The 20,991-nt window shown below is 29.3% G+C and overlaps 1 long non-coding RNA gene across 2 annotated transcripts; it reads right to left on the bottom strand.

Annotated features, from left to right (window-relative positions):
- Positions 1 to 654: 654 nt before the first annotated feature.
- LOC113002399 (uncharacterized) lies at positions 655 to 5,033 on the bottom strand. 2 transcript variants are annotated; one of them, XR_005892634.1, is made up of 8 exons: positions 4,524 to 5,033; positions 4,366 to 4,422; positions 3,870 to 3,946; positions 3,490 to 3,632; positions 2,750 to 2,884; positions 1,997 to 2,115; positions 1,463 to 1,540; positions 655 to 1,303 (listed from the first exon to the last, which is right to left on the bottom strand). It is a non-coding gene; the product is annotated as an uncharacterized lncRNA (long non-coding RNA). The 2 variants fall into 2 exon arrangements; XR_005892635.1 differs by having other exon boundaries at positions 4,366 to 4,461; positions 4,560 to 5,033.
- Between the last annotated feature and the right edge of the window lie 15,958 nt (positions 5,034 to 20,991).

Below are 20,991 nucleotides of genomic sequence, written 5' to 3'. Positions count from 1 at the left end.
TGATGCTTTCAATATTTTTTTTATGCAGAATCTTTTGTTAATAGTGTTAATTTTCCAAACAACAATTTTTTTTATCATTATAATTTCTTTTTTATCATTACAACTATTTAATATAATACATTTAAGCTAATAAAATCATGACCTTATTCATCAAGTTTTTAAAAATACATTGACTTTTGTCATTTTTGATACATTAAAATATTATTTTAAACAATAGATCAGATAAAGGCGAAGATTTTTTTTTTAATCAAGAAGTTGATCTATGAAATTTTATGTAATTAAAGGTTTTATGTTTTTGTCCCTGATTCTTTATATAGGACAGTTGCGTGTGCAATATTATCATTGTTTATTTTTTTTTTCTTTTGAATTTCCTAAGCACTTTTATTTTTAGTATTGTAGGTTTAATTACCATTTATTTATACCATTTGAAGCTAAAGTCAAACTTTAATTAAGTCTCATTACTCATCCTTGTAAATTGCACTTAAACATGTTTTATTTTTTTTGTTTATTCAATATTTGTATTTGAACTGTAAATATTTGTTTTTGAGTGTTTGTCTAACACTTGAATTATTATAAATAGACTAATTTCAAAAAAATTATAAATAACTTATTTTTCTCATTTTTTTTCTTTGCTACAAGTAAAATTGGTATTAATTTATGTAAAAATTTTATTCGATGGTATATAAACATAATTGAATCAAAATATATTGAAAATGATTATAATGCACGATTTATAACATATGCTGCAAAACTTTCATAAAGGTTAAGGATCTACATCGGTGGAAATGCTATTTCTACGTCGGGTCAGGCACCGTCTTTGCTACAAGTGTCGTTGTTTCCCGACAACGATTACGACGTGTCTGAAAGCACCGTCTTAAAAAGTAAGCAACTTTCAAAGACGGTGTTTACCTCAGCACCGTCTTTGAATGTAGGCATTCTAAGACGTTGATGACGTAAGCACCGTCTTAGTAAGCTGACATTCAAAGACGGTGCTGACGTAAGCACCGTCTTAGAATGCTGACTTTCAAAGACGTTGCTGATGTAAGCACCGTCTTTGAATGTCCACTTTCAAAGACATTGCTGATATAAGCACCGTCCTTGAATTCAATATTATTTTTAATTATTAATATTTTTTCTGATTCATATCCCATCAGAAAAAATATAAATAGTTAAAAATAACATATATTATCATGATTGTAATTATTATTAATGCGAAAATTTATTTAATAGGTAAAAGTCTACTCCATGAAATGGACATTCTGTAAGAATTTATTCCAAGATTCTTCAAATGTTGAAGGTCTTCCTACAAAATCATTAAAAATAAATTAAGTAGAATATAAAAATAAAACACAATATCAAACACGTGTTTGTACACAATCTTATAATTGTAATTGTTGCTTTTAATTATATGAAAAGTTTGAAAGGCAATCTAATATTATAATTATTATTGAAAAAAATTAACCTCTTCCTTTTTGGTTAGGGAAGAAGCATTTGGCCCAGCCTCCACTGCGGATCTTTCGGTAGTAGACAGGGGTGGCTCCTGTAAACATACCAAAAAGCATTAAAAAGTTAATAAGCATATACAAAAGCTTAATTAAAAAATTACAAGAATTAAAAAATATTTATAAGAGTAAAAGTTTAATTATATTTTTTTAGAACAATATAGTTTTTTTAAAACTAAAAAATAAATTAGATAAACAAATGATCAATTATATTTTAATTAAATTGTGAAGTTAATTAAATAATTAATAAAAACGGTATTAAAAAAAAAGTGAATCAGTTACTAATTTAGTTTGATAAGGATTAGTTTGATAAGGATTAAGCGGTCTGTATCCTATAAAGTGAGCAACTCACTAACAAAATAATTAAATTGTTGACTTCATTCAAAGAAACTAAAACAAGGCTCCAAGCTACAGCTAGTGGGAGGGTCCAATCCCACTTTGACTTTACGAACTGCAAAGTGAAGAAAGTTTCTTGGGATAACATGAGAATGTACCTTGCACCTTCTTCTAGCCAATAAGTTTTTTGGGTTTTGAAGCAACATCCTCACTGGAAGGCTCTGCATTGCACTTCACCATTAGTTCATCTTCTTATTGCAGTAGAATTTGTCGCAATCTACATATTCAAAAACAAAAATCCAATAAGAACTAAATTAGTTGTCAAGGACCAACTATTAAAACTTTAGTTAATCTGAATATTCAAAAACAAAAAACCAATAAGAAGCAACATGAGATGTTAGGAGAAGGCAGTTTTATATCTAACAATAAAAACAGTTCAGAAAATGAATCATAGACAACATTATTAGTCAAAATATAAAGGGGATTGAGCATAGATTAAGAACAAAGATTGGAATTGCAGAGAATCAATTTGGTTTTATGGCAAGAAGGTCTACGATAGAATTTATTGATCGAGTACCAATTGCCAAGAGAAGTTGTGGAAAGCTTTGGAAAAGAAAAGTGACCATTGGCTCAAATATGGTTTTTATTATCCTAGTATATCTTCTAAAATATAGTTTTTTTTATAAGGAAAAAATGTTTTGGCCAGACTCGGCATGGCATAGTAAATACCTATTTTTAAATTCTCAACAAGATACTATTTACTCATGGAACTGGACCGTGTACAACACTTGTTTATACTTATGGATTATACATAGCAGCGTAAAGCAATACCATCTTTACTAGAACCAAATACATCAAGACTCAAGGAAGGATTGGGAAGAAAGAGCAGTGGAGGAAGAGCCTTAACTTACCCAAATGCATCCCTCAGTAAAGCACATTCATTTTCCAAAAACATAGGAGCTTCCATGCACTGCATTGCCCAAGCATGAAGGCAAAGACGCACACAGGCATCATTTGCAATCACTCCATGCCATGGACCAAGAGCACTGAAATGAATTTGCATATTAGCGCACATTCAAGGAGATAAATATTCAGCACAATAAAGAACACACAAAATACTTTCAGCACAATAAAGAACACACAATATGTCTTATCAAATATAAATTTTAAATTACTTTGAGTAGTAGTTTGGGTGATCAAATTCATATTAATTTGTAAAATAAAAACTACTATTCTAACAACAATACTTTTTATCACCATTTTCATAAATAAATAAATAAGAAAATAACAAGTGGTTAAAAATTAACACCCTCGATCACTTGGTTAAGTTTTTTTTCTTTTCTTAATGTAATTTTCCAAAAAGATAATATATTCATAGGAAGTAGACTTCTGCTATAACTATTATATCCTATACTGCAATCACCACGTGGCTCTTGTTATCAATACACATAAATGTAAACTGTTGTTATTATTATTTGTCAGCTCTCAGTTAACGACCATAAAAACTTTAGTTAAATGATACTTATAGCAGCTAAAAAACATGAGTATCTACCAAAAATGAGTATCTACCAATTTCACAATATTTCTCTGCACAAAAGCAATCGGTTGAGATTAAAATTTTAGAAGAAATAACATCAGCAACCAAATGTACCTATAATTGGTTAAGGGTATAAAGTTAGCAAGCTTCCCACAATCTGGATCATCATGAAGACTATGTGTGTCAAGAGCAACCCTCCAAACCTCTCCATCATACCAGACAACAACATCTATGGCAGGCCCTTTATCATCATAACTCTAAAACATAAAACAACATTGCCTTTTTAGTAAGATAACTCAGTTGACTAAATACTGAGCGAGATCAAGAGGTTACAAGCACCAAACCTCTTATATTTAATTATATGGATTGAACTCCAATATTTATTATTTAAAAAGTTTCACCATCTATATATGGTTCTTCTGAAAAGTTAATCACCAAAGAGTATAAATCAGACAGCCAAAGGGTTAAAAGACTAGACGAACAAAGAACAAAACCTCCAAGGTTAGAACAATCTTCCATCTTGAGGCTTTTGAGACTCTTTTTATCAGCAACAAATCGAGCAAATTCACCCCTGCATTGTTAATGTTGCAGAATAGACAAAATTAATCAGCAAAAAGTGGCAATGTGGTATCCTCTAGTTAAGCTTACATGGTACTACAAATTGTTTATGGCTTGGTGGTGGCCAAAGTTATCAATTCTAAGAAAAATGAAATTTATAACTTTTTCAACAACAAATTATACTGAGTTTTTTTTTTATATATATAAAGCTTGTACTGAGATTCTTTTCTTATTAATAATATGCCAGCTAAAATATTTTTGGTACCTATAGTTTGGCAATTGCCAGCTAAAAAACACACGCTCACACAAATTAAAACATCTACTCCCTCCCACATACCAACCCAGTTATGTTAGTCATAATTAACTTTACTTATGATGATTATCATTATAAATACATAAATATTATAAAACAGAGAAAAGTAGCCTGGATACCAAGTTCTTCTTTGATTCTTGAGAGGTGGTTGGCGATTTTAGCCTAGCAAACAACTCCTGGATAAATGTATAGTCATTCTTCAACAAAGAGACAATCTGAAAATAACAGAGCAGACAACAATAAGGACAATAGCCTCTACCAGAAAATCCTCACCTACCTCGATTCTCTTCCCTCTGTTGAAGATTCTGATTACCCCAATCCCTCCGACATCTTCCTCCACCTCGACCATAACCACACCGTTCATGACACCTTCCTTGGCGCCAGGCTCTCCTGGACCAACGCCTCCGGCGACGCGCTCGTTCTTCGATTAAAGAAGAAAGACAAGCGCAGAGTCTTCCGGCAGTACTTCTAGCATATTCTCTCTGTCGCTGACGAGATTGAGCAACGAAGAAAAAAGGACATCAAGCTGTACGTGAACTCCGACGCCGGTGAGTGGCGATGGACGCGGAGCTGAAGAACAAGGTGAAGTCCGATTTGGACCAGTTCCTGAAGTCGAAGCAGTACTACCACCGGCTAGGCCGTGTTTGGAAGCGGAGCTACCTCCTTGAGAGGAAACTCACGAAAGGGAATTGGGAGTGCCGGACCAGCGGAGAGGGAGAGGGTGAGGGAGAGGGAGAAGGACTGTCTTTTCCTCTTCGTACTCTCTCTCTAGAACCTTCGGTACAACTAGCATTAAAATTAAAATAAAAATTCATTTCATTCAAAGGCGGTTTTCCAAATGGACCGTCTTTGAAGATTTGATAACTACGCCGGTCATATATCAAAATCGCCTTTGTTTTGTTATTTTAATTGTACAAAGACGGTTTTCGTACAAACTGCCTTTAAAATATTTATTATATTTACAAAAAAACCATACTATCGAAGATAACGACGTTTTGGAAGAACTGTCCTTGATCCAGTGTCGTAATAAGGCTATTTTTTAGTAGTGACAGTTGCGTGTACAATATTATCATTGTTTTTTTTCTTTTGAATTTCTTAAGCACTTTTATTTTTAGTATTGTAGGTTTAATTACCATTTATTTATACCATTTGAAGCTAAAGTCAAACTTTAATTAAGTCTCATTACTCATCCTTGTAAATTGCACTTAAACATGTTTTATTTTTTTTGTTTATTCAATATTTGTATTTGAACTGTAAATATTTGTTTTTGAGTGTTTGTCTAACACTTGAATTATTATAAATAGACTAATTTCAAAAAAATTATAAATAACTTATTTTTCTCATTTTTTTTCTTTGCTACAAGTAAAATTGGTATTAATTTATGTAAAAATTTTATTCGATGGTATATAAACATAATTGAATCAAAATATATTGAAAATGATTATAATGCACGATTTATAACATATGCTGCAAAACTTTCATAAAGGTTATAATTTTTCCAAATTGGAATATGGTAAGGAGAGAAAATGATTTAGCGCATACGTTGATTTTTTCCGTTTAATTGAATAATGAAACTTTTAAATAAATTTGTTCAAATGAATTCTATGCCTAAAACCTGGAACGTCAGTTATCTGTACACCATGTAATTTTTTTCGAGTCGGCCTTATTAGCCAATACATGTAATTTCAAAATTGAGTTATGTTTTCAGTTTTTTAATTTATTATTAAATTTAAACAAGAATGTAGTACAAAAGACTAAAGGATTAGTTTTTTTTTTTTAAAGGACATAGATAAAAAAAATAGGGGTATAAAATTGTTTGATCTTTACTTTATACGCTACTATTTTATTTATTTACCCTTTTTAGCATAATTTTATACGAAATCTTTTGTTAATAATGTTAATTTTCTTAGCAACAATATAATATAATACATTTAAGCTAATAAAGTCATGACTTTATTGGTCAAGTTATTTTTTTTAAAAAAAAAGCATTCACTTTCGTCATTCTTAATACATTAAAAAGCTATTCGAAACAATAGATCAGATAAAGGCAAATATTTTTTTATCATGAAAGATGAACTATTAAATTTTATTTAATTAAAATTTTTATGTTGTTGTTCCTTGATTTTTTTATATATGAAATGCTACATCTACGATATTGATATTGATATTAATATTGTTTAATTTGTTTCCTTTCAATTTCTTAACATTATTAATTTTAGTATTGTACGTTTAATTACCATATATTTATATACCATTTGAAGTTAAAGTCAAACTTTAATTAAATATCTTTACTCATCCTTGTACCTTGTACTTAAACTTTTGAAGTTTTATTTTTTTGTTTATTTAATTTTTATTTTGAAGAGTAATTATTTGCTTTTGAGTATTTATCTTACACTTAAAAATTTTATAAAGAGAAAATTTTCAATAAAATGATTAATAACTTATTTTTCATATTTATTGCCTTGCTTCATGTAAAGTTAGTATTAATTTATTTAAAATTTATATTCAAATTCATATAATCATAATAATTGAAGCAAAATATATAGAAAATGATTATAATGCATGATTTATAACATATGTTGCAAAAAAATTCATAAAGATTATATTTTTTCTCCCAATTGGAATATGGGAGGGAGATAGAACTATTTAGCGTATGCATTATATTTTCATTCTAGTTAAATAATGACACTTTAAAATAATTTATTAAATGATTTCTATGCCTACAAATTGGGACTTGAGTTATCTGTAGACCGTGTAATTTTCCTGCTTTTTTTCCAAGTCGTTACCTTGTTAGACAGTTCAAGTTCTAATTCCGTGATTGAGTTGTTTTTCACATTTTTCAATTTATCCTTAAATTCAAAGAAGGATCCCGTACCAAAGATTAAAGGATTAGGTTTTTTTAAGGCCTGAGATTAAAGAATTAAGAATATATAATTGTTTTATCTTTGCTTTATACTTACTATTATATTTATTTACCCTTTTTTAGCATAATGTTATAAAAAATCTTTTGTTAATTGTGTTAATTTTTCTAGCAACAATATAATATAATACATTTAAGCTAATAAAATCATGACCTTATTGGTCAAGTTCTTTTTAAAAAGACATTCATTTTTTTCATTATTAATACATTAAAGTTATTCGAAACAATAAATCAGATAAAGGGAAAGAGGTCATGAAGTTGAACTATGAAATTTTATGTAATTAAAGGTTTTATGTTTTTGTTCCTGATTCTTTATATAGGAAATATTGTGTTTATGATATTATCATTGTTTAATTTACTTCTTTTCAATTTCTTAACACTTTTGTTTTTAGTATTGTAGGTTTAATTACCATTTATTTATATACCATTTGGATCTAAATTCAAACTTTAATTAAGTCCCGTTACTCATCCTTGTACCTTACACTTAAACTTTTGAAGTTTTATTTTTTCATTTATTTAATTTTTAGTTTGAAGAGTAAATATTTGTTTTCGAGTATTTATCTAACACTAAAAATTATTATAAGCAGACTAATTTCAATGAAATGACTAATAATTTATCATTAAATTTAAACAAGAATCTAGTAGAAAAGATTAAAGCAAATGATTTTTTTAAAAGGTTGGAGATTACAAAATTAGGAATATAAAATTGCTTGATCTTTACTTTATATGCTACTACTATAATTATTTATCCTTTTTATCATAATTTTATACAGAATCGTTTGTTAATGTGATAATATTCCTAGCAATAATATAATATAATACATTTAAGCCAATAAAATCATGACCTTATTCACCAGTTTCATTTTAAAAAACATTTACTTTCGTCATTATTGATTCATTTAAAAGTTATTCTAAACAATAGATTAGATAAAGGCATAAATATTTTATCATGAAAGTTTATCTATGAAATTTTATGTAATTAAAGATTTTATGTTGTTGTTCCTCATGCTTTATATAGGAAATGTTACGTGCACAACACTAACATTGTTTAATTTACTTTTTTTTTTTTAATTTCTTAACGCTTTTGTTTTTAGAATTGTTGGTTTAATTACCATTTATTTATATACCATTTGAAGCTAAAGTCAAACTTTAATTAAGTCTCATTACTCATCCTTGTACACTTTGTACTTAAACAAGTTTTATTATTTTGTTTAGTTAATTTTTATTTTAAATAGTAAATATTTGCTTTGAGTATTTATCTAACACTTCAAATTATTATAAAGAGACTAATTTCAATAAAAGGATCAATAACTTACTTTTCATATTTATTGCCTTGCTACAAGTAAAATTTGTATTAATTTGTGTAAAATTTTGATTAGAACATATATAAACATAATAATTGAATCAAAATATATTGAAAATGATTATAATGCATGATTTATAACATATGTTATAAAACTCTAGTAAAGGTTAGAATCAAACACTCTTAATCTCAACCTACACCTATTTCACCACCCAGCCTGCCTCATCACCCATGCCTACTCACCATCCAAAGGCCAAGAATCTCCTCACCTTCTTTGGCTCTTCCCAACCTTCATCCAAACCAGCTTCTCCCCCCATAGGCAAGAAAGAAGTTGTTGTCTTGACTAAGGCAAAGAAGAAGTCATTGGCAGAATCTAGGAAGAAGACCAAGATTGACAAGACTCTTGAGAGAAAGGATGCTAGACAAGAAGAAGTTGACATCATTTCCTTTGTGTAAAAGGTGATTGATTAAATATTGGTTTGTCAAACATTTGTCATACGATCCTTGGAAAATAATTTTTTTTTTTAACTTTGGTTTTTTTAAAAGTTTATTTTGATTTAGAAACCAATTCTCCCCCTTCTTAGTTTAGGAGTTCCATCATCTTTTTCATTTTATTTAATACTCTGTCTGAGATTCTTTTATGCAGAAAACATTCTCCTAGAATCTGTCAAAATCCTATGAAGAATAAAAGAAGTCCATGGTCTGGAAGATGCTAATTCTCATCAAAATACGCACTCTGTTGTGGTAGACCTACTATGTTGAAAGAAATGACTTCCCTGCTGAAGTACAAAAGACGTTATCCTATCAGCATGGACTTTGCATGAAGAAAGAATGTGCATTTAATGCAAGCACTAAATGTTCCACCAGGTTCAAGGCATCAAACGAAGAATAAAATGAAGAATCCAACTGTTCAGAAATAACGAATACTTGAGATGAAACCTATACATAGAATAAGCTTTGAAGAAACAAGATACAAATCATCTATGTGAATCCTTCTTTCTTGTAAAGCTTTCTATAAATTCTTATAAAGATACAAAGTTCTCAAAACACCTTGCATACCTTGAGAGAAAAGACTAAAAGTGCTAAGTGATATATATCCATTTGTTAAAAGATCATACTCTAGTTAGTGAGCAATCTTCCAACAAATCTTGTTGGTTTGTTTAGAGTCAACAAGGACTTGGTGGGATAAAGAATATTGGGTTTAAGTCAAGCCTAGGATAAAGCTTGCAAGTGTATGTAAGAGCTAGAAGTAACAATGAACAATACTTGTAACTTTGATAAGTTAGTAAAAACTTGGTGGTTGCTAAGAATTGGATGCAATCTTGAGGTTGAGACAAACTAATATAAATCATTTGTGTGCTATCTTACTTAATTGACAGAGGGTTTTGAATTTATTTTTAGATCTTACATCTTCTTTCTAAATAAAATTGATTTTCTCATTGTCTGATCTTTTTATATTCATTAGACAATAAATGTGCTTTATAATCTTACGAAAAGTTTTATTTTTTTTTCTAAAAACACAATTCAAGATCCCTTCTTCTGTCATTTGCTTCTACACTCTCTCACTTCCTTCTCTTCACACCAATTCACTAAACTCACTCACCCCTTTGTCATGACTCAAGGCCTATCCACTTAAGTTCAAACATTTTAAAACTCATAAAAAATACATATAACATGTCACATACATAAACATAGACAAATATAACAAATCATCATATCATAATTAATAAATTAATTACAAGCACTTAAATTTAAATATAATTACTCTTGTAATTTAATTAAACCACTTAATTAGACATTACAAAAAAATAATGTTACAGCACACCCAAATTGTGTTTGGAGTGAAGGAAAAAAATTATATTGAAAATAAATTTTAAACTTTTTTGTGGGACGACTCACACCTTTTATATTCTATTTTAATTCAAAAATTTACTTCTACTTCTATTATTTTTATTTTCATCTTCTAAACCACACATATCCTAAATACTAATGTTAAAAATGAAAATGCTAACGGGGAAATAATTACTACTATAAACTTTTAACAGAAAAATGAACATGGTTAAATAAAGGACTTAAAAGAGAATTTTAAAAATTTCGGGGCTAAATATAATAAAATTATTTTTGGAGAACTGACATCAATATAATATGGGTCAAATATATGGAGGATCAACTTCATATTTAATCAAATATTAAATAATAAGTCATTTAATTTTATAATTTTTTCAAGAAACTTATTCCTAAGAATCTTAGTTGGAAATAAAAGATTTCTTGTCCTAAACAACCCTTAGAGATACATGGAAAAAAGTGGTAAAAAATCAAATTATGCTTTCAATAAAAGAAAAAATTCAGAGTACATTTCAAAACTATTGTGCTCGGGGGTAGCTTCCTAGAAAGTCTTTGGGTATTGTACGTACAAACGAACATGTAATGCAGCCATCGCAAGATATTGTACTTTGTGTGTGGCTTTTCCAGGATCATGTGCATCCATACCATAAAGAAGATGAACATGGAAAAGTAGCATCCTTTTTGTTTTGTGCAAGACAACTAAATATTCCATTCCCTTGGACATACATATCCAGCTGTATTGTACGTCCAACAATGCAAGCCTCAATTTGCCTGCATTTGTGCCCTTTTTCTCCCTCCCAAGACTAGCAACAGGAGAAGATATATAAGTGGTAAAATTAAAAGAAAAAAGAGAGAGGGAGAGAGGAAAATTATAAACACTCACCCCATTTTGGAGTGGAAAAGAAAAAGGATAAGGATATAGGAATAAAAATAATAAATGTGATAAGTAATGAGACTAAAAAAAGAAATAAAAAATTGAGATCCATGGAAATCAGAAAAGATAAATTACATGCTTATAATAACCCTAAGGGTCCTTAAAAAATTCTAAGGGTAGAAGTGAGTTTATATAGGACCAGAGATCCAATTAGAGTTTGATTTATATCAAATGAGTTTGGTCTTATTAGAGATATAGATTAATGTTATTAGCATTAGTTAGTTACAAGTTAATTACTCTTGTAATCAATTATGTAACAACTTATTAACATTGTATTCATGTAATGAATAAATTTTATTTAATTAAACATTATCCAAAATAATATAATATCAATCCCTTTTTTTTTCTTTCTTCCACTTTTTTATTTTCTTCATTTTTTCTCTCTTTCATCTGTATTTATTCATTTGTGGCAAATATGAGATTTATCATGTCTCAAGGTTAGGAAATTATCATTTTTCATTTTCTGGTACTTGGAGGAAACAAAGAAAATAAAGCAGATAAACAAATATCAAAACATTAGAATAAAATGATCAGATTTGATGATTTCGTGATCCCCCCTCCCCCTGTTTTTAAAGTAATATTACTACTTTTTTTTTATTGTTTTGGTTTTGTTTTTCTAATGCTTTTCAAATAAATTTTATTTAAAGATTAAATAATTATTTGATCCGGTAACCTGAGTTTGAATCAACCCAAATTTTGAAGTTGATAGGACTTAGACATATTTTTCCTCCAACTTGACTGAATCACACCCAGTCCACTTCATTGATTACACAAAAATTTTATGTTTGTTGATGATACTTTTAGCAGAGGAACATATTAATAGAAACTAAATTTGATCTTTGTAAAATATTATTCCGTGCCTCATGGTCTACAGAGTGATTGACATGATCAAAGAAACTCGTTCAGAAGTTTTAATTCAAATAAAGTTGAAACGAAATCATTCAAAATGCATGCGAGACCTCCGGGAAATGATAAAAAAAATGCTTCTGTTTAAGAACATTATAATGATTTAAAATTTAAAAGAAAAAAAAAAGAACATTACTATACTGATTTAACAATTAAAAAAACACTATAATGATTTAACAATACATTTAAAATAAACGAAGGAAAAACAATAATAATAACGGAATTGTACGTTTTGATACGTAATAATTCATATGGAAGTCTCAAGGAAATAAGGATCATGTGCGTTTCAACCTAAAAAGAGAAAAACAATATTGTAGGGGGAAACAAAGTAGAGTGCAGTGTTATAAACAGGAATCGCATATTAAAATTCAAAAGCATTTTGATTTTGTCATATTTATCTTTACAATCGTTATCAATAAACAATTATTGAATTAAAAAGGTGGGTTCATGATCACATGGAATGTTTCTATCATGGGCTAACGAATCAATTTAAGTCAAGGCCTGATTAGAAAAGCTGCTAACATTTGTGTTTGGGTAAATTTAGTAGAAGAAAAACTATTTTTAGATATATATAAAAAAACGTTATTTTTATGGCATAACGTTTTTGTTTTTGTTTTAGAAATTTTATTTTATGAAAATGCTACTATAAAGATTTTTTATTTATATTTTTTTAAAATAATATGATATTAAAATTATTATTTTTTCAAAAATTTTATTTGTCAATTTAGATATACAATCACATAAAAAAATCAAACTAGTATGATATTTGAAAGTGTTTTGCAGTAAAAAAAAAAAGTGTTAAATAGATAACATTTGAAAGGGTTACATGATTGGCTCGATCACAAAGAAGAAGGAAGAGAAAAAAATTAAGTGAGTTTGAATTTTACAATTGACATAAATTAATAACTAATATTTTTCTATAAAGAATAGAGTAAAAGGAAACAGAACAATGCTATTGTGTTTTTGATCAGGTGAACAACACTGAAGTTGTCTTAGTTGAAAAACAATTCAAAATAAAAAGTTATTTTAAAAGAATTTAATGGATTCTACCATAAATCATTTATCATAAATTATTTATAAGTTTGTTGATTTTTATAATCCATCAATAATAATTTTTTATTAATTGATAATATAAAATTATTTTACACTATGTATAGTAATTAAATTCTTTAATTAAAATATAATGAAAAATACCAACATGATATAATATGATTGACATATAATTTTGTCCCTTAAGCATATAGTCAAAAGTTTGATTCTTGATTCATACGTATGAAAAAACATCATTTGAAAAAAGTTAGCCCCCAGATCTTTGTATCTCCAAGAGATTCACCAAAAAAATGCAATGAAAATCTATTTTTTTCTACTATTATTCAATCAAGCAATATCATATGACTAAAATTATTTATTTTTATAATAATTATTTTAAAAGTTATATATAGAGTGATTTCTAATTAACTTTAACTATAAATATTTTAAATGTTGGTGCACATATTTTTATACTAATAACATATGAAAATTAAATTCATTTAATAATATTACTAAAATTGTCATAATAAAATACTCTTGGTATTATCTTATTAATGCAGTAAAACAAGGCTTTTGTTACTAAGAATTAATTGCATAATTGTCACATATAATTTTTTTTGGCTCCATTAAAGAATGTTACGAAATACTATTAAAGAAAGAGAAAATAGGAATCCAAAGGGTTAGCATAGTAATACAAGACTCTCCTGCATTTACATGAGTGTGAATATTTTATTTAACGAGAAAACATGTATTCGATTCTTATTATGTCTAAAATTTCCTTAGACCAGAAGCAACTACAAACTACAAGCGACATTAGTTTCTGACCCAATGGATTGTGGAACACTCCTTATCTCTGACTTAGGACCAAAAAAGAAAGAAAGAGAAAATAGATTTTGCACTATGAGTGTAAAACAGTTTTACACCATTATCTAATCATAATCTATTATGTATGATCAATTTGTTTAGTTTTATTATAAGTACCTTAACAATTATATCAATAATAATTTATGATTGGATAATATTGTAAAACTGATTTGTACTATCATATATTTGAATAATAATACTTGAGTTTCTCCCATTCACATACAGTTGAAATGTATTTATATATTAAGAGTTCAAATACAAGTTGTTTCTCTATGAAAGATGATTACAACGAAGAGACAAGACACACAAAATATAAAATAGCATAAAAATTGCATATATAAATCTAGCATTCCCCCTCAAGTTGGAGCATATAGATTGTATGCTCCAAGCTTGGAACATATGAATTAGATTCGAGCTCCTCCCACATATTTGGTCAAAATATCTGCAAACTGATCATTTGAGTTGAGAAATTCAGTACTAATCTCCTTGGACAATAGTTTCTCCCTAACAAAGAACAATCAATCTCTATATGTTTGGTTCTTTCATTAAATACTGGATTGGAAGCAATGCAAAGAGCTGTCTAGTTGTCAATATACAACTTCATTTGTTTAACTTCACAAAACTGTAACTCTTGAAGAAGTTGTTTGATCCAAATTAACTCACAAGTGGTTATGGCCATAGCCCTGTATTTTGTTTATGCATTAGATCGAGCAACAATGTTTTGTTTCTTGTTCTTCCAAGAGATAATATTGTCTCCAATGGATATGTAATATCCATTGGAGATCCAGCCCAATCAACATCATAATACCCATAGATTTAGGTATTTCCTTTGTCCTAATATAACACTACTTGAGAATGCGAATCACAATCTTCCAGTGATCAACATGAGGAGCTGCACGAATTAACTAACCACACTAACTACAAAGGAGATGTTAGGTCTTGTAATTGTGAGATAAATGAGCTTTCCAACTAGTCTTCTGTATCTTTTAGAATCTGAGTATGGTTCACCTTGGTATGCAATTAACTTTTGATTCAGGTCTATAGGGCTATCAATGGGTCTACAACTAGTCATGCCTATTTCTTCTAAATTAGTCATGCTTGATTCAAATATCTTAAAGATTTATCAAATCTCATTTCAAATATTTGATTTTTCGTCAGTAAATCTTATAGAGATTTTATGATTAAATGAGGTTTTAATTTGAATTTAAAATATTTTAATCTTGGTCTTTGTTAATCATGAAAATTGTACTTACTCTTTGAAAATAATATATTATTATAACAAATTATTAATTTTCACTAAATGATTCTATTAACAAATAAATATTTAAATATGAGATATAGAATTCATTTTCGATTGCGAGTTTTTTTTAATCAAACAAGTAAGTTTATAATTTTTAACCTATCAGAGAATTGTCTAATATTTAAAATATATATTAATAGTAATTTCTATTTGTAAGTAGATTTTATAATAACGTTTTCAATTTAAAAGGTTATTTCTATAATCATTTAAATTTTGATAGTAATTCTATAAGTAATCAAAAGTAGAGATTGGAATAGTAAAGGTTTTGAGAAGAAAAGAGAATTGGAAAATTAAAGGGTTTAGAAAGATGTAATAAAGTAAAGAAACATGAATTCATTAAAAATGAGAATCAATATATACACGATGACCTTTTGAACTAGTAGCTAATTTCAATGTACGACATTGTCAGTGTTTGAGGAGTTACGTGATAATGATTCAATCCACTGAAAATTAACAATCAAAGGTCTTATTTATAAACTTCTAATACTAACGATTGAATTATATGATTTCAACACTGTCAACAATATTTCTAAATACACAAATGTAACGTTCATTTGATGACTTCATGTAACTTCTTCTATAATTTCTTCAATTGATATTTTGAATTTTGAAAAGATCCTGCTTTTGAGCGCTTTCCAACCCCGCGTGCCCTAATGAAGTCATTGAAAGTGTCAATTTTGATTGAAATAAATCCCTTTGATGACACATTCAACTTCTAAAATTTTAGTTCACATTTTGATCACTTTTGAATGCACTCTTCTTTTCCTTCCAAGATAAGTTCATTGAAATTATAGAAGTTTACTAACTTAGATAAATTTTACATTATATAGGTAATAGATGCACCCCAAAAATAATGTGTTTGAATAGTGTCTTTTGAGAATACATTTTTGTATCCATTATTTTGAGTTTATTTTAATACTTTGCCTAATTAAAGCATTGAATGTCATTAAATGTCCTAGAGAATATAATCCAATCATGGTTGCAATTTTCATGCTAATCAATATAGGCGTGATTGCTTCTATTAGGGCTATAATTGCCTATCCTTATTAATATGTCAATTTAATATCATATCATTGGCTTAAAATATATTTGTTTATTCAAATTTGAATTTTCTTTTATCTTTGAAACTATATATATAAACCAAACATCTCACTTATGCTTCCAACACTTCCCTTTACAATCCCTAATTCACATGCCATTGTTCTTTCTTTACTTAAGTAATTCTCCTCACATTGATCTTGACTCTCATCAATGGCAGCTTCTTCTCAATTCAATATCTCCGCGGACCAAGACGCTTCTACTAAAATTGAGAAAAGCACACCACGACCAACACCCATAGTGACAACAACGACATCAAACAAAGGCCTTGAGTTTATTCTTATTCCAGGGCATGAAAAACAATGTAAGAAGGTGTGGGAAAACCCAGGTATTACTCCCAGATTCTTTAAACACTAAAAACATTTGCTTTGCTGGTCCTTATTGCCCTACACTAGATTATGAAGCTATTAGCAGTTGGTTTCCATCTTATGAAAATGAACACCCTATAATCCACCAGGAAACTATTAGGGGTGACTTTATGAAAGAAAAAAGTGGAATTTTCAGAGCCTTTCCACCTAAGGATAGGAAAACATTTTTTAGTTGGTTTGCTTGCATAAAGGCTAAAAAATCCCAACACTGGAAAAACATAGGCATCTATGACTTGATTCAATTGAGTAAATATGACATTGTTAGCTTAGATATGCATATGTTAATGGCCTCCTTCTTGTTCTAGAATCAAAGTTTGCATGCCTTAGAGCTTCCCTGCAGTCCAGTTACTTTAACCTTAATGGACATAACTACTATCGCCGACCTCAAACCACTAGGTAAAACCTATGCTTTAGGTCTAATTGAAGATCAAATCGATAGAAGTGAAGTAGAGATAAACTTTAGTGCTAAATCTTACAATGATTTTATTGAAAAGAATGCGAAAGACACTAAAGAGATTTTTGACAAAGAACATATAGCTTTTCTTATGCATTAGGTGTCTGCACACCTTTTCTGCACTCGCTCTCTTTAGACTCCCATGTACAACTACAACTTAGCCCAGACCCTTCACTTCGAGGAAGACACTTGTCTTAGTAAATTTATGTTAGCTTCAATCTACAAGGTAATGGATGAAGCTGTAGAAATTATGGATACTCCTGAAAAGATGAAACATATAGCTAGACCTTTATGGATTGTGCAATTATGGTTAAATGACCTTTTATCCAATCACATAACCCCTAAAAGGGATATTCTTGACCATCTCGATCTTAAAGCCAGAGGATTTCAATTGACATACCTGACTCCCAGTAGAGAATTTTGTGCATATGAATGTTATACCAAGTATATCAAGGCTTTTCTCAACTTCAATCATTTCAGCAGCAATTTAGCACCATTTTTTGACCACAACTCCGATAGGTCCGAAATGATTAAATCAAAGATTTCCTCATGAAACTCTTGGCCAACAGTATGAGTTAGTTGAAATTTGGAGTAGCTTCCTCACTCGGGACATTATTTTTCGTTGGAACCACTTCGAAGGACTTTAGATTTTATCCATACCAATCCCAAATTTTTGCAAGACAATTTGGTCTATGTCAACTTCCCCCAGTATTGATATATTGGAAAAGGATTAAACCTAATTGGATCCCAAGAGAAAAGTCACTAATTCACAAAGTCATTAGAAACGACATCCCTAAAGTGAAGTTGTAATTCCAACCATCCTCTTTCGAGAACTGTTTCCTAAGCACATAAGACTTTCATTCATGGGGGATAAAATATCATTCTCAAAGACCTATTTCTATCATGACTTATGTAGAGAAACTAATCAAATCTCATGGTTATGTGCATGATACTAGCAAAAGGAGTAAAGGTAAATGCAAACTCTCTATTGAAATTACTCGCTTTGAAAATTTCTATCGTATTTGTTATCATCCAAGTCGCCCTACAACCACTTTTTGAGAAGCCATATTTACCCTTAGAGAAAAACAAAGCCAATGGTAGAGCCATCAATTTGAAAGCAAACACCTAATTTTCTCGATATTGCCCAAAGAACCTTCCTCTCTTTCCAAAAGCTTTTTTTGGTCTAAGTCAAAGTCTTCAGAATCCACCTTGGGTTAAAAAACTATAACCATTTTTAGCCATGTATAAACTTGAAAATGTTCCTTCTTCTTAAAAAACTACTTTTGCTAAAATTTACCTTAGAGACTACCTTCACTACCCAACAAGAATAATCCCACAAGAATGTGTAAAAATCGAAACCAAACAAATAAATTTTGTTTTCATCACACTAGAATATTTGCAATAACCCTTATTGAATATCTTAATGTTTTCAAATTCAACTTCCAGCTATCCCTATCCAAATTCCCCATCAAGGAGATAATGAAGATTGTGAGGATGATGATTAGAAAACTTCTAAAAAAATCTTCTTGAAAAAGAAAAACCCTTTCTTCCGGTAGTACAAGAAATAAGGTATATCGAATTTTTAATTAACTTGATTTTATTGTTAGTAGTTTACTAACAATTAAATTAATTTCTCATAGGGATCAAAGAAAAACACCAAAACCAAATATGATGATCAAGTGGAGCTTCCTCCAAAACCACCCAATTCCAACAACCATCACAGGTTCAATTTGTTCTATTTTGATTTAACTTATTTCTTGAATTTGCATAGTTTATCAAATTTCCTATTATTCTAGTCTACTACCTCTTAACCCACAAAGACCAAAGTTTCAAAAGGACTAGATGACTCTGATGAAGACATGCCTATCGGTTCTCCATTTAAATCAACCCCTTCTGCCAAGACCAAGAAAAAGGTATTTGATTTTTTATTTCTATCACTTTTTGTTTGTCGAATAATGAATTTTTAAACAATGCAAGTCCTTTTTTGAAAATCCGAAGACATTATTATTCGAGGAATCTTTCAGGGAAACTTATTTCACATGATAAAGATCTAGAGAATTTCTTGAGATACATCTTTCGAATGGAACATTGACATATAAATCTTGCCTCCCTTCATTGCAAGATGAGTATATAGTAGATCTTTCCACCTCTCAAGGTCCATCCCAAATTGGTGATGATGGGGTAAATTTTCTAAAACATTTACAAATTTTCTTTTCATAACCAAATTCTATTAAGAACTATAGAACTAACTTTTTAACTTTCGATAAGGAAAAGAAATTCAAGATACCACAACTATTATCTCTAGTGTGAAAAGTGTAAATAAGGAAACAATTGGTAAATATTTTGATCCCTAATTATTTTTTAATACTCTAATTTCAATATCTAAAATCATTTTTAACATATATGTTTTATTTTTAAAAGATTCGAACATACCAATTTTGACAACAAATACAAGTAATGCTAGAGCAGAAGAGAATTTTGAGGAGAAAGAGGATACTCAAAGTCATAGTGAATCCTCTCCATCAAAGCAAATGTCACTCCTAGAACCAATAGTTGAAGAATATACAGTCGAGGTGGATTCAAACCTTGACCATTTTTCGTAATTAATCCAAGTATGTAACCATAGAGAATACAATTACTCAATTATTTTATTTTGAGGATCAAATTTAAACTTGTCTTGATTTTGTTGCAATTATTGTCGAAGAATCTCCCATTATGAATGCAGGAAATCTTCAAAGAGAAACACATCCAATAGATGCTGATCCATTTTCCTTCATCGATGTTTGGTCTTTTAATTCGATGTCATGTAAAGATTCTGAATCTAGCCATAATAGGCCATTTACACATTTTGACAAAGCTGGGGCAAAGTTTCGATGGTTGACTTTTGATCAATCTCTTGAAGACTCTATCTTCAATCCATACTACAAACGTTAACTTCAGCAATCAATCAATGAGGTCTTCAAGTTTAATGACTTGGTGATTGATGAAATTTGAAAGGAAATAAAATCTTTCCTTAATATCTTCAATAATGCTGTCAAAGCTCATCAATTACATAGTCAACATACTACTGATATTGTCGAAATAAAGTCTTCTATAGAGCAGGATCGAAACAAATTGATTCAAGCTCAAGAGGGAGTTCAAAAGGCCAAAGAGAATCTTATGCTAATACAAGGATTAATCGAAAAAACAGAGAAATCCAACTTCATTCCACCCTAAAAAAAATCTCTTGGCAAAGTTCAAACCTATTCAAGACCAACTTTGTTCCACCCTGAAAAATAACAATGAGACTAACCAAACCAAGAAACAGTGAATTGGTGTAAAATCGAAATGTAAAAAATAGAGTTTTAAAACTTTTACTGCTCAAAGGATTTTATCACAAATTTCTTTTAAAACAATATTGAATCAATCACCCGAACATAGTAACATTTTTGTTAAAGTGTATCAATTTGAAATATCTTTAAAATTTTGCAAATCGATAAAGAATGCAATAGAGGGAGATGAGAGTTAAAAGAGAAGATAGAGAACAATATTTATATTGATTCACTATCTATTCTAAAAAGCTAATTCAACCTGAATTGGATTTTCACTATGCAATGTGAGTTTACAAGCAATCACAATCACTTCAATTCTACCTAGAAAATGAACTTAGACACCCACCCTAGGAGCATGACAGACTGACGTGCCGTCTGGGAGACAGGGACACCGTTTTCTCTTGCGCTCTTTT

This window comes from Glycine max, chromosome 8, assembly GCF_000004515.6.
Source record: "Glycine max cultivar Williams 82 chromosome 8, Glycine_max_v4.0, whole genome shotgun sequence".
Classification (NCBI taxonomy): Eukaryota; Viridiplantae; Streptophyta; class Magnoliopsida; order Fabales; family Fabaceae; genus Glycine; species Glycine max.
This window is presented reverse-complemented; position numbering and strand designations above follow the sequence as displayed.